Below are 16186 nucleotides of genomic sequence, written 5' to 3' on the forward strand. Positions count from 1 at the left end.
GTTGCTCTGGTTTTCCCATAATACTCCCCTTTCCAGCTTTTATGTGCTTATCCATTAAGTCAGACCAATTTCCTTTTCAAAATTTGGCATTGTTTCTTTATTGGAAAGGAAACAGATTGTTTTAGTCCAGGAAAAGTTGAAAAAGAAAATAAAAACCACCAGCTACTTTTTTTGTTATAATCATCAAATCTCACATTAGGATTGAGTGTTGGTTCTTGTACATTTTCTGTTCAGAGGGAACCAATGTTTGTTCTTATCCCTGGCTCATCTTTGAAGCAGGCTGGCACAGCTTTCCTCTAACCGTGTCTTTCCCCAAACCATGTCATAAATCCTGCCTTTTAATTTATGTCGAGGATCAGATTTTCAGGACTGTTTGGCAGGGTGAGTGATTCCAGTTTTGAGGCCGTGAGGATGATTTTACTTGATGTGTGACTTTCCCTGCTTATTGTGAAAGCTGAACTCTGGCCTCTTGTGACCAGTTCTAGTCTCTTAAAGATGCTAGACAAGTCAGCAGTATAATCTATGGAGTATCCATTGTTTTTCTCTTTTCCAGTGACAAATTGGGTGGCATAAGTGGGCTGCAGATCTGATCATTTGTATCTGTGGTCCCCAAATTTGCAGCAATAAAGGGTTTTTCCCCCTAAATGATTCCTTCTAGGATCTGTTGTTTAGAAAAGTTTGTCCATGAAACACATCATATTGATATTAATTATAGGTCATCCATTTTCCTACTTATATTAATCAAAAATATATTTACTAGCTCTTTCTGACAAGCAAGTGAAAACCAGTGTTTTTTGTTATAATTCAAAGAAGAGATGTGTGATATAATAAGAATAAATAATACTGATATAAAAAGAACAGTCAATAAAGAAGCTCTACTACAGGTAAATGTAAATTTGTTAGTTTGGCTTTGGAAATATTAAAATAAAGCTTCAAGGCCATTATTACTTCATTTATAAAATTATAACTACAGACTGTTCATTTTTCCTAGTGTGATATGTAATTTTTTAAAATTGCTTATTTCCGATTTTCTTTTTCCTTTTAGGTGAGGGCTGCTTGGAAAATAGGAAAGTTGTGATATTATGATCTATGTATTTTTCTCTGCCTCATTTTCACTCATAATTTTAACTTGTTTTATGAAAAATTTTAAATATAAAAGTAAAATGAATATTGTAATGATTATCCACATATCCCTCACTAAACTACAACAGACTTAGTCTTTTTTTTCCATATATTACCCTTCCCACCAACAGTCCAACTATATTGTTCTGCAGCAAATCCTAGATATATTATTTCTGAACTTCTAGTTATGAATTGAAGCTCTACAAAGAGCCCCATCCTAGCTGTCAGTATGCCACAGATTATGGTTTGCCTCTGTGTGTGAGGTTGATCCATGATTCAGTCATCAATCTTGCTCGGTTTCCTTTTGTTAACAGAGTTCACCTGCAGCTGTAATTCAGAAAATAGAATGGGCAGCCTATTAGCTTAACTCGACTATATTGGCAGTGAGAGGGCCAACGTAATGTTGACTGAAACTAGAAGCAAACAAATGCAGAGAAAAGGTCCCACGTGCTGGCTGGCTTTGGGGAGTTCATGCGGAGGATTGGTGTTGTTTTGAAGGAAAGAAGTCTGGAGTTAACGGTGGCCAGGGAGGGTCGGACTCTACCATGGCTGTTTGCAGGCTTGGATGTGGTTACAGGAGTCATCCTCCTTTTAGTAAGATGTTGGGAGAATTACTTATTTAAAGCTTAAAAAGGATTTTTATTGCCTGAAAAGGTGGGCAACTGAAACATTCATTATCTAGTCCAATAATCCCATCTGATGTGCAGTGTGTGATGTGTGTGGGTGTGTGCATTGTGTGTGTGAGAATCCTCTGGATTGTGGTGATTGTTTCTGAATCTACACATAATCCCCACTGGAAGTTAAATTATCTATAACACCTGATACACCAGGATCAGTCAGAATTATTCTTGCGGATATTTTTGCATTGGCTGCTTTAATTAGATTTCACAGAAGAAGTTTATAATAGTAATGATTAACTAATATTAAACTAAACCATTTACTTCCTTACTTGGGTTTGAGAATGTATGTTAAAATAGTAGAATAATTTCACTTACATGAAGCAATTTTGAATAGAAATGTCATATTTAGTATTTATTTGTGACTAGGAAGTTTTTTGTCATTTATTGAAAGTAATAAATAAAATAAAACCAGAGATACTCTATTTTGATTTGCTTTTTTAATATATATATTTCTTGATCTAAAAGTCTTAGGTAAGAAAAATGGAGCCTCGGGCCTCCCTGGTGGCGCAGCAGTTGAGCGCTGGGTTGCGAGGCTGCCCGCGGCCTCTGTGGCGCCGGTTCCATCCCCAGCTGCTCCCCGGCCACCAGAGGAGGGTCCCACATGGCGCGCAGACCTCTCCTGCCGCCCGCTGCTCCCCTCAGCAGTGTACTTCGGTCCTTCTGCCTGCTCTGCTCCCCGCTCTGGCTCTGGTGAATTCTCTGGCCCTCCCGCGCTTCTGACTGTACCCAGTGCTTGTATAAACAAAACAAACAAACAAATAAATAAATAGATAAAACATGCCTCTATTAAAAAAAATAAAAAATAAATATAAAAAAAAAAGAAAAATGGAGCCTGGACAATAAGAAGTATTCAACAGGAAAGAACTTATAGTTTGTTATGTTCATTACCTGCAAACACTATTACAATCTCTTCTCATTTTCCTGCTGGAAAAAATGTAAAAGCGTTTTCTTTCATTTATACATTTACTTCATGAAACTGAACAAAAAGTTTGTGTATATGTCATTGGTATAGTTGTGAAGTAAATGTTTTAATTCTACTTTTGACAATTTCCCATTTATTTTTATATGCTTCCATTCGATTTCATCCACTTGCTTCTTAGAAGACAAATGATTGGACTCAAAATATTGAACATATTTCATTTAGGTGTAAGTGAAGAAATATTTTAATGCTTTCCATTGTTTATCTTAGTGAGTAAAGCCAGAGCATGAAATCTCTATAGCAGGTTTAAAAAATTCACGTTTACCACTTTTTGTTATTAGTGGATAGAATTTCTTCTTTTTTTTTCTCCACAGGAAAAGACAGTTTCTCTATGATACAGAATCCTGAAATGTGATCTTCCTTAAAAGGTAAGTGTATGTGCTTTAAAAATTAATTTATGACATTAAAAAATTTTTGTTATCTTGAATAAATTGCAACTCAGACTATTTAACCAAGAAGCAATTTTTATGCTGCTAATGCATGCCATTTCGGATTGAATTAAAACCTCACTTCAGCTTTCTAAATTTATTTTATTTTTTTTAATTTTTTTTTTTTTATAGAGGCATGCTTTATTTATTTGTTTGCTGGTTTGTTTGTTTGTTTTGTTTATACATGCACTGGGTACAGTTAGAAGCGCGGGAGGGTGAGAGAATTCACCAGAGCCAGAGTGGGGAGCAGAGCAGGCAGAAGGACCGAAGTACACTGCTGAGGGGAGCAGCAGGCAGCAGGAGAGGTCTGCGCGCCATGTGGGACCCTCCTCAGGTGGCCGGGGAGCAGCCGGGGATCGAACCGGCGCCGCAGAGGCCGTGGGCAGCTTCGCAACCCAGCGCTCAACCGCTGTGCCACCGGGGAGGCCCAGCTTTCTAAATTTAATATTGAGTTTGCCAGACATTTTAAAGAATGACTCTTTTGAGTGAATAGTTGGTTTATAACAGTCAGTGTAGGTGATGTGTAATAAGCTAATGTCTACCAGTAGATACATTTTTTTTTAATTGAAAGATTCATTTGAGTTTATCTTGATAAATAATGTCCTCCTTTTTTCAGTGGGTGATACCATTCTAGGAAGTCCAGAGAATTTAAAATATCTTGGGGTTTTTCTATGAGATTTCGTTTTCAGGTAGTGAATTATGATTTATTTAGTACTTTTATCAACTATAATGCAGTTTTGGAGTTTCTTAGATTTGTCGATCCTTTTTGTAATCTGTACAGCTTGCTTTTATTTTTACCTGATAGCTTTTACTCTGTAATATTGAGCAACATCTGCCAGTTCTCCTGCTTTGAAAGGTGTCCTTGGGAACTTTGATTCTGATGAGAGGGGCATGTCCAGAGAGGTCCCTGCAGAACCAGGAAAATGCTCCACACTAGTGCTATGGTGAACCCGACAGGGCATCACCTCAAACACTGGATCTCTTTAGAGATTTTAGGCTGTGCCAAGATCACAGTGGTCAAACCAGACCTTGTGCCAAAATAACCATTAATATTGTCCTCTGTTCTCTGCTCAGGTTGTAAGATTTTAGCTTTTCAATCATTTCCAGGCAGAGAAATTATGATATGGAAACAATCCTTCCCATATTTATAATAGTAGATCTGTGGTGCTTATGGGATCTTTCTTCATCCTTCTGTCAGCTTCACAAAAGTGACTACTCACCTCCAGCTTAATCTGGTTTGTCTAACTAGTGGTCAGCTCCATCCTGGAATGACTCAGTTCTCTAACACAAGTCCCCAAGTTACCCATATGTTACTTATAAAGCATCACTTATCTCCACATAATAAAGCGTGAGAATTATGATATGCTCATGGCCAACTCTAGCCTGGGAATGACTTAGTTCTTCTCTGACACAGCTCCCAAAGTTTGTTAACAATTACTTAGAAAACATCTCTTACTTCTAAATAGTAAAAATAGAATTATGACATGTTTATGTCATTGGAACTCTAGTGTGGAGAACAAACATGCTTTTTAATCTCTGAATTGAAAATGGTAGAATTGAAATTGAGATGAAATATTTGGTCTACTTAAGACAAATTGAAGCATTTGGACGTGAATACAATAGAGACAACAAATGGACAACTTGTAGCTATTTTGCTGAGAAAAAGGGACTTCAAAATCTATGCAGATTACTTACAGTGTGAAATGGCTGCAAAACTTTTAAGTAAACGTTAGCCTTATTTGTTCCCCTCAAATTATTGATTTCAAAAATGACACAGAGAAACATGTGTTAATCACAGACAGAGAGCAAAAATACTTTTTGATAAAATGATGTTAGCAAGAGAGCTGATGACCATCATATAAATGTTGAGTTATAAAAATATACTTTTAGGAAATCTAAATCGCTAGATCTTGATATCTTTGAAGCTAGAATGAAAATTGCTCTTAACTGTAGAAATCACACATACTGCCAGATCTCTATTAAAAAATTTTGACTTCCAGTCATTAGGGAAGTTGATTTTTTTCTCTTTTCTCTAAGCACTAATCCAAAGCCTCTTATCTCTGTAACATATTTGCTGTGCACTTAGGAACATGGTCTTTGGAGGAGGGCTTCAAACCTGTGTGGGGCACAGAGCCCAGGAACTGTATAAAACTCACGCTTTATTATGATGTTGTAAGGAGTCCTGAAATCCACAGGGATTGCTAACATATTAAGTAAACATTGTCCCGCATGTTTAAGTTTATGACTGTTTGACAATTCCATATAGCTCTGCTGGTTTGAGGAAATATACATGAATATAAACTGTTACTTAATTAGGAGTAGGGTTTTTTTTTTTTGTTATAATATGGCCTCATAACAGTAGTTAAGGCATAGCTGTTGTAAATGGTTAATAATACATTTTTAAATTAAAAATGGATCCTTATAACCAGAGAGTTGGGGTGCTGTTGCTGTAGAACATATTGAAGCCATCTAAGTTAGGTTTTTGTTTGTAGATATAATATATGTATACATATAATATATATGATATATATGTGAACTGGGTCACAGAGGAAATTACATCCTAAAAGATTTTAAATAGTCTATTTTCTTATGCATTGGATTGGTAAAACACCATCAGAAAGACAAGATCTGTGCTGTCCATAATATTCAGGAGCTGTATGTGGTTATTTAAATTTAAATTGAGAAAATTAAAAATGGAGTTTGTCCTCCACTCTATCTGAATTCATGTACTCAATGGCCACATGTAGCTAAAGGCTACAAACTAGCCAGCACATAGATAGGCCATTCCCTTGTCACAGAAAGTCTTTTAAAGAGGCTGGGAATGATTGCTTTTACTAGGACTCCTCCATACCATCTCAGTTGCTTTGTCCCTGAGGTCATGGCATTGAATGGAGAAGACAAAGTCGGGTTTCCTTGTGGAAACTTGGTCTATATGGACATGGACTTTCTTGTGGACTTGAATCCTTACTGCATATGTGAAGAAAAAATTGCTTTTCCCCATAATCATCTTCCTGTTCTCCTCCTCATGACTCATCTCATGACAAGCAGTTGGGATCACATGCCATTTTGAGTTATTAACATTTTATCTTGTCCATAGTCCATAGTAGACGTTTGTCTCAATGTGGAATCACTAGCAACTGATTTTTTTCTTGGATTTGGGGCATTCCATTATTTATTGTATGAACCTGAGTAAGTGAGAGTTTACTGTTCCCCTTAATTTCTCAAGAGAAATGCCCACTTCTATGGGCATAGGAATTAAGGACTGTGAACATGGGTTTGTGCCTCTGGAGCGAATACCAGAGTTGGAGGAGATGGTTTAGAATCCTGCCATCACCAGTGCAAGCAGAAGCATGAGTGGCTGTGTACACAGCCAGCCTTGGTGGCCAAGGTCAGTGGCGTGGCTGTGGTAGTAGTTTTTAGTCCACTATTGAGAACAAAAGAGAAATACTAATAAAAATAGCTTTTCTGCATATGTAAGTGGCCTGGACTAGCTTCATTCCAACTGACACCCACCTCCAGATGGAATAATAATAACAGGATAATTTTAAGAAACAGCAAGAGAACCAAATTTCAGTAATTTCTTAAATTAGTCATAACACAAGTGAAATACCCTGATATTCTTTTATGGAAAGGAATCCTTTCATTATTCTTTAATGAAAGTATACATATATTAAAATACATCCCACTTTGGTCTAGTAATGGAACAATTTTTTTTTGTATAGGTTGGTGTTTACAGTTCTATTGTTGACACTCAGAATCTAATTGAGACCACTGCTTGTGAACAATCACATCATTTCTGATTCCCGCTCAGTAGGCCTGTTTTGCCTAGGTCGATTGGCCTGTTTTATTTGTTTCCAGAACAAATAGACTGTGGCATATTGTTTTACATTCTGTTTAAGCATATTATCTTTTCTTCCTGTGTGCTGCCTCCCACGTGGGCACACACAGCAGCTGTGTGACCATCTGTGTCGTCATGTGCGTCAAATCTGGGACAAAACTTCCAAACCCCATGCTATGTCTTCCTTCTTTCTCTATTTGAATGCTGATGGCCATAAAGACGCAGTGGATGGTGAGGAGACAGGATTAAAGGGATGTAAACCTAAATTGTGGCATGGGGGAGGGGAGCTCTTCACAAACTGGGGACACCTGGTTATGTTTCTGAATAGAAAATCTGTGATGGTCATATTTGTAGCACCTTCCAATAGTAACTACAAAATGGAAGGAGCATAAATTTTGTGTGTGAGAGAGAGAGAGAGAGAGAGAAAGAGAGAGAGAGAGAGAGACACTGATTTCCATTATGTTGAGCCTTTATGTATTTTTGGATGTTTGTTATAGAAGCTTTGTAACCCTCATTCAGCCACATAAATCTCATCATTTCTTCTCATCAGTTGTTAGCTAACTTTTTTCCTTATTTAGTTGCCCATTTTTTTGAACTTTGCTCTACAATGAATAGTAGCATGGATTATATGTAGATATATGAAGACTATTGGAGAAGTAGGGGACATATTTCCTTATATTGCCTCGTATTGCTTACAATAGACCTAAGTATTAGAGGAGAGCTTACTTTTCGTTGGAAATTTTTTTTGCCAGTTTTGTAAGATGTAGATTCAGCCTTTTGAGTAGACTTTTTAATGCTCTTGGGTCATTGTATAGATTGTGGTACCTGAATATCTAGGTTTAGTGACATTTTTTTGCATAGTAAGTCTTTTTTTTTAAAAGATTTATTTGTTTGTTTGTTTGTTTGTTTATTTATTTATTTATTTATACAAGCACTGGGTACAGTCAGAAGCGCGGAAGGGTGAGAGAATTCACCAGAGCCAGAGCGTGGAGCAGAGCAGGCAGAAGGACCGAAGTACACTGCTGAGGGGAGCAGTGGGCGGCAGGAGAGGTCTGTGCGCCATGCGGGACCCTCCTCCGGTGGCTGGGGAGCAGCCGGGGATTGAACCGGCACTGCAGAGGCTGCGGGGAGCTTTGCAACCCAGCGCTCAACCCCCACGCCACCGGGGAGGCCCTGCATAGTAAGTCTTTGATAGTCTTTTTAGAAAATATCTTAGAGGATTAAGGATTTTGTGCAAGCTGTCTAGGCAGACAATGAAGGTATAAAGGATGCTCTGAAGTCAATTTAGCTTAAAACAGGAAGAAACATGATATTTTTTCAGAAGTTTCAGTAGTGGTGGACCAAGAAATTATTTACTTTGTATTTGGTGTGATGTGTAAACGGTTGCATGGCAGTAATGAGGTGTTAGGGATTCAGTGTTCCTACTTTGTAGTTTATTCTGTATTAATTAGCTAATAATATTTTCCTCTTCTGAAATATGGAAAGAGAAACTGTGTACTTCTGAGGTTATTAACAAAAGTTTTATATATAGTAATATATTTGGAATGTTTTGAGTCATTTGGTAATAAAGGACTCAAATAATAAAATATAAATACAAATAAGTACTTATGCTGACAGTTTACCTCCACTTTTTAAAATAGTGCCAGAGCATTTTGTAAGATCACGTGTAGCAGCTTGAAAAAGTAAAAACCAGTGGCGGGTCTCCCAGGTGGTGCAGTGGTTGAGCTCTGGGCTGTGAAGCTGCCCGCAGCCTCTGCAGCGCCGGTTCGATCCCCGGCCACCGGCGAGGGTCCCACATGGCGCGCAGACCTCTCCTGCTGCGCCCACTGCACCCCTCAGCAGTGTACTTCGGTCCTTTTGCCTGTTCTGCTCCCCACTCTGGCTCTGGTGAATTCTCTCACCCTCCCGCACTTCTGACTGTACCGAGTGCTTGTATAAATAAATAAATAAATCTTTAAAAAAAAAAAAAAACCAAAACAGTGGCATGTGACCATGAGTATTTATTTATGCTTTTACTTGTTACATATGTAGTACAATAAGTTTTTCTCCCTGTGCACCTGTATGTGGACTGGAATTTGATTTACTTTACCTAGGATGGTTTCCCCTGGGCTTGACTCGAAGCTGTGGGTTGGGTTCAGGATTGCTCCATGAATTTCTCCCCTGAGACTTACCTGGATCATGATCTGTGATAGCAGAAATGTACAGACCAGGCAGAAACTTTCATTGTCTCTTAAAGCTTATACTTGGAGCTGATCCATCATGTTTTCAGCTGTTACTGATAAAGCAGGTCACATGGGCAAGCTCATTACCACCGTGGCAGGAAAATACTCATTTTTCATGGACAGGATGGAATGGGTAGGCAGTGGGAGTAGTTGTCAACTTTATAATATTCTAACCTACCACAAGATGCAATTTCAAAATATTAGTAAGTAACTAATTTTAACTAATTTCAGGCACATCTGAAATCACACTAAAATGAGTCACACAAATTGTTTGGTTTCCCAGTGTATATAAAAGTTATGTTGTAACACCGTACTGTCGTCTCTTAGGTATGCAGTAGCATTATGTCTAAACAAATGTACATACCTTAATTAAAAATATTTTATTGCTAAAAAATGTGCCACAGGGACAAAAAATGAAACATACTATTGGGAAAAAACGATGTTGATAGACTTGGTTGTTGCTGGATTGCCATAAACCTTCAACTTATAAAAAATACAGTATTTGAAAAGTACAGTAAAACAAGGTGTCTGTAATTCTTGTTCAGAAAAATAACTAAGGGGCTAAATTTTAATTTTAGGCTGCAGTCTTCCTATTGATTATATGTTCAGAATATCACTGGAATTTAACCCTTTCTCACTGCCATTATTCAAGTTGTCCCCTCATTCTGTTGATCTGTACTCTTGCGAGAGCTTCTAAGTTGGCCTCTGTGCTAGTTTCTACTGCTAGGCAATAGACCACCCAAAATTACTTTCTTAAAAAACAATAGTAATTTTGAATCTCCATAGTTCAATAGAAAGAGCTAGTCTCTGCTACTTGTGGCATCAGCAGATACTTTCACTGGAGACCAGATGATCTGCTTCTGAGATGATTCACTCATATGTCTGGAATGTTGGTGCCAACTATCAGTTGGGAACTAGGACAAGGACCTGCAGTTTATCTTCTCATGGAATCTTCAGCGACTGCTTGAGCTTCCTCAGAGCATGATGGCTGAGTTGCAGGAATGAGTGTCCCAAGAGATTGGATGTGAAATGCACCAGTTTCTTCAGGTTTGAACTTAGGCACTAGTGCAGTGCCTTGTCCCATGGATTCTATCAGTCACCCAGTCTCAAAGTTTAGATTCAAGGGGAGGAAGCAGAGATCCCACTACTCAGTGGGAGGGGTGTAGAATGTTGGGTCCATGTTGTAAAAACACTTTACTTCCTCTGCCTCAGTTCTCTCATGGCAAATTCACCTCACATTTGTATCCTGTTCCCTTATTCCTCTTCTTGGAGTGCAATTTAGTTCATTTTATAACTTCCCATTTTCTGTCAAATGAGAAGCACATTACTCTTACCTTCAGAGTGATCCATTTATCAATTTACTGTAATCCCTCTTTAGCATTTCCTGTGATCCAACCAAACTTTGGTCCTTTTCTATGTTTTCCCCTGTGATTGTTTTCCCCCTTCTTTCTATAATATTATCCCTCTGATCTTTTCATATCCTGACATTCTGTGCTCAAAGTAAGTGCTCATTTTCCATCCTTCTGCAGTGTGTCCTTCTGTAATCTATAGTACATTTAACTGTATCCCTTTTAAAGACCATGCAGTATCTATCTCATACAATAATATATGCATGTCTGTGTGCTTTATATACCCTAGTAGACTTTATGTTCCTTGCAGTAGGTCTACATTTTTATATAATATTGATCTTCATTTGCACTGATATTTTGAGATATATGTACGAAGTGCTTGATTTTTCTTTACTAAATGAATTAATGTATGAATGGAATTAACAGAGAATGTTTAGATTCACTTGAAAACCTATTAGAAGTGATTATTGACTATGGTTGTGGATTAGCTACAGAATAATTAAAAATAGATCACTTAACTACCAACATGAATGTTAGAATATATTATTTTAAAAGATTTTATTTACCATAACATTATAACTATATAAAAGTTGGCAATATAAAAGTTGCCAATAACTTACCTAGAAATGATTGGAAACTAAGTGAGGAGAGCTATAAAACTCAATTGTAGGACATAAAATACATTTCAAGTAAGTAGAGAGAGGTGTGTTGTTCTTGGAAAGTAAGATTTGCAACACTAATACAGAAATACCACGTTGATCAGTTAAACTACGACATGATACAATCTCTGTCAAAGCTGGGGAACTTGCCAAAAATGATTCTGAAATTCATCTGGAAGAATGACCCTGTACAATGTGTCCAGAATTATAAGTAATATTTATCAGAGTACTTGTCATCCCAAATGTTAAAGAATATTATAAGTCATTGATGATTGACAGTGATATTGATATAACAATAAATCAATGAATAAAATATAGTCTACTTTAAGATAAGTATATATGGTAATTTAGTATGTGATAAGTTTGTCATTTCAGATTGGTAAGAAAAAGATGAATTATTCAATAAAAGGTGTTGAGACATCTGCCTACTCATATGTAAAAAATAAAGCAGAATCCTTATCATATACCTCATGCAAAAATGATAATTATAAATGTAATAACTATAAAGATGAGCATAACATGTGAATGGATTTTTTTTTTTACAGTATTGTGGTGGGAAAAAGACATTTCTAATGAGAAACCATGAAGGGGAGTTAAAAAAAATCAGTATTTTAAATTCTTAAAATTTTGTTTTTGATGTAGTAGAAAACTACACTTGTTTGAAGGATGATATTCTGGAAAAATATTTGCATGATACATGATCAGCAAAGGGCAGATATCCCCATTGAAATAAGTTCAGTCAGCTAGACTTGAGTAACAAATAACTTGCGAACTGATTCCTTTTTTTTCCCCTAAGAGCTATTTATTTTTGCATAGAAGAACTGGGGTGTAGGCGAGAGTTATAGAGGTGTGTGTGTGTGTATGTGTGTGTGTGCACGTATGTGAAGGAGAGAGAGAAAGGATTCACTAGAGACAGAATGGGGAGCAGAACAGTTAGATTTGCTGAAATCTGCTGAGGGGAACATTGGGTGAGACAGGAGAGGTCTGCTGTGCCATGTGGATTAGCTCCCTGGCCAGGGACCAAGCTCAGGCTATTGTAGTGATAGTGCTGAGACTAACCCCTGTGCCACCAGGGAGGCCTGAGATCTGATACCATACTAAGGACCAGCTTTGAGTAGCGCTACTGGGAGCTTATTTTGGGAATGTATTTTGGTTCAAAATTTCTGAAGGCAAGATTAGTAGTATGTTTAAGATACTAAAGTGCAAATTCTTCTAGGTCTAGGAATTTATTGCAAGGCTATCATTGGTTGTGTAAGATTATTCTAGCATTTCTTGTGATAGAGAAAAAGATGAAACTCAAATATTTGTCCATACAATAATGGCTAATTAGTTAGGGTAGATTAAGATTGCAGAATACTATGTAGTCATTATAAATGGGCCCAAAATATACACAAAAGTAGGAAAAATAGTATAAAAGAAAACCTCTATTGGGCCTCCACTGGTGGCGCTGCGGTTGAGCGCTGGGCTGCCAGGCTGCCTGCAGCCTCTGCAGAGCCGGTTCATTCCCCAGCCGCCTGCGAGGGTCCCACAAAAAAAAAAAAGAAAAAAAAAAGAAAACCCAGCTTCAACTAATTGCCCACTCATCACCAAATTTCCCCTTATCCCTTTGTATTCGATTTTTTTTTATTTTATGTGAAAAAATGATCATGACCTTTTGTAAATAAAGAAATAGATTATAAAGGAGCATTTATTCACCCACCTAACAATAAATTGTTTTCTCTTACCTCAGGCATGATTGTTTTTGGAGAAGTCCATAAAAAAAAATTAAAAACTCGGCTTGATGTTTATATTTTAGTGGGGAAGAGAGAACAATAAACAATCCACATTATATGGTCACTGGAAATTATCACAGAGAAGAATGAAGCAATGTAGTGAATAGGGAAAAGCAGGGGGAATTATCATTTTAGAAAGGATGGACAGGGATGGCCCGCTCGGCCTCTCTGAGAAGGTGATAATGGTTTTTTATTATTTTTTTAAAGATTTATTTATTTATTTATACAAGCACTGGGTACAGTCAGAAGCGCAGGAGGGTGAGAGAATTCACCAGACCCAGAGCGGGGAACAGAACAGGCAGACTTAACGAAATACACTGCTGAGGGTAGCAGCAGGTGCGGCAGGAGAGGTCTGCGTGCCATGTGGAACCCTCGTCCTTGGCTGGGGATCGAGCCGGTGCTGCAGAGGCTGCAGGCAGATTTGCAGCCCAGCTCTCAACTACTGAGCCACCGGGGAGGCCTTGATTTTTGAATTTTGACTCTAAGATGCTGTGAGGGTGTGGGAGTGCCACATGCAAGCACCCTAAGGCAGAGGTGAGTCTAGTGTGTCTACAGAAAAACAAGGAGATTTTGCTGGATTGAGCAACAGGACAAAGTATTAGGACATGAGAGCAGAGGTGGGAGGGCAGACAGTGAGGATCTTAATAGGCCACTTAATAGCTAACAATGTTGGCTCTTCCTCTGAGTGAAATGTGGAGCCACTGGAAGGACTTGAACCCATGCGTGGTATGACATTCCTTAGGAAACTCACTTGGCTGCTGAATTCAAATCACATAGCAGATTATCCTGATATCCAGCAAAGAGATAGATGACATTAATTTAGACAGAGATAGAGGTGATTCAAAGGCATCAAATTCTTGATCTATTTATTTTGAAGGGAGAATTAATAGTTTTATTCATGGATTCCATCTGGGGTATGAGAAAAGGAGAGGTGGTGAGGATGATTCCAATATTTTGGACTTGGGCACCTAGAAGGATGGAATTGCTATTTACCTGGATGGGGAAGAATATATTACAAAAGATATTTGAATGGGGCAACGTGAGCCATTGACTTTGTATGTATGAATGTTGAGATTCCCAATGAGATAGCTGTAGGAAGATGTTCAGTACATGGTTGGATATAAGGATTTGGAATTCAGGGAGAAGTCTGAGCTGAATATGTGTAAATGTAGGAATTGTGAGACTGGGCTAGGTTACTAAGGAATTGAATGTAGAAGGGAAGTTCAGAGATTTTAAGACTAAACTCAAGGATACTCACTCTTAATGGACATAGGATAAGGAAGAATCAGTATTAGAGAAACAAGAGGGAGCTGATGATATATAGGAGGAAAACCAAAGATGTAGGGGGTGTTGGAAGCCAGCTGACAAATATTGCAAGGAGGGAGCGGTAATCAGAGGGCTGTCAGGAAAGAAACTGGGACTTGACCAAATAGGGTGCTGAGACAAAAGTCTGACCAACAGGATACATCAGCTGGAATTCCTTATTGATGTGTGAATTGTGAAGCTTGGAGATGCTGATGCTAATTATTGTTATTTTAAGAATTCAAAAGGAACAGTGTCTTCTTCTTTCTTTGTCAGGAATGTCAAATATATACCCTACCATTAAAATTGGATATAGCAGCCAAAAAAGAAAGAAAGAAAAATAAACTAAAATTACTGAAAGACAATTTTTCCTTGTCCTGTCAGATGGTTTTAATTAATTATAAAGCTGGTGGATACAGATGCAGCTGCCCAAACTTGAATTGCATATTAGCAGGGAACATCCGTGGGGGAAAAGCCTCTTAAGAAAGTGGAGAAAATGGAAGGAGAGGGGAGAGAAGGAAAAGAGGAAGAAGAAATGGAAAACCCAGTGGAGCTTGATGCTTTTGACTGTCAGGCTAGTAGAGGACATACGGAACCAGGAGCCTGATCTGCTTTCTTGAATCTCTAACAATATATGATATCAAAGAAATGTTAGCTGCTTTTAATAAAAGCTGTAGTCTGAATGGACTTGAAAATGCAGACATTTTTCTTGGATGAATAGCCTTCCTGAGGACCTCACTGGTGGCATAGGGGTTAAGTCTCAGTGCTGTCACCCTACAACCTGAGTTCGATACCCAGCCAGGGAGCTAACCCACACCTGGGACACAGACCTCTCCTGATTTGCCCACTGCTCCTCTCAGCAGTGTATTTCAGTCAATCTGCTCCTCACTCTGTCTCTGGTGAATCCTTTCATCAGAGACACCTCTGGCCTACACTCCAGTTTTTCTATGCAAAAATAAATAAAATAAATTAAAAAAATAGTCTTCCTCATACTTAAAACAACATAGAGTGATCCTCTCTCCAAGGTGTAAATTCATGCTTCTGAAGCCTAATACAATAAATATCCTTAAAATGGGTGCTGCTAAAAGTATGACAATAGTCATGCCAGGGTTTCTTTTTTAGACAGTTGATCTGATAAAAATTGATCACATTGTTGGTGCTTTCTCTGGAAAATGTTGATAAAAATATTAAAATTAAAATAAAACTTAAAGATACAGTCTTAGTAGTTTCTTTACTTGGAATATCTCACCATTTTTCAATAGTGAATTCATGTGTGATCTGAATGTCCAATATTGGGAAATAAAATGATTGTGTTTTATTTATTATTATTTTTGCGGTGGGCTAAATGATTACTTCTTGATTTAATAAACATTTTTAATCCCACCCCCCACTTACAGTGCATTATGCTTCTTTCATACACACACACACACACACACACACCCCAACATATACAGTAATGCTTATTGAATTAAAAGAGCTGGGTTCAGATAACATAACAGGAGGGCTTTTGTTGTTTTTTTTTTTTTTTTTTTTGGCATCAGCCAAGAGTTATTTGCAAAACAGGCAGAACAAGTTAAAGTGCAAGCATAATACAGTAAAGAGAAAGATTTATGGGCCAGGCACAGATGGAGTAAGTTCATTCTCACATAAATCTTATCTCTTTGTTCTTGCCAGAGCCAAGATGCAGCCATTGTCTTAATTAACTCAGGAGTTTTCAGTTATAACTCCAGAACCTTAGTCCTCTGGAAACCATCATCGACTCTGTGTTTCCCGACCTTCAGTGGACCATTTAGCCATGTAGGCCTCGGTGTTGGGAGTGATCGGCTTGGGGGGAC

Source organism: Talpa europaea (assembly GCF_964194135.1).
Source record: "Talpa europaea genome assembly, chromosome: 11".
Lineage (NCBI taxonomy): Eukaryota > Metazoa > Chordata > Mammalia > Eulipotyphla > Talpidae > Talpa > Talpa europaea.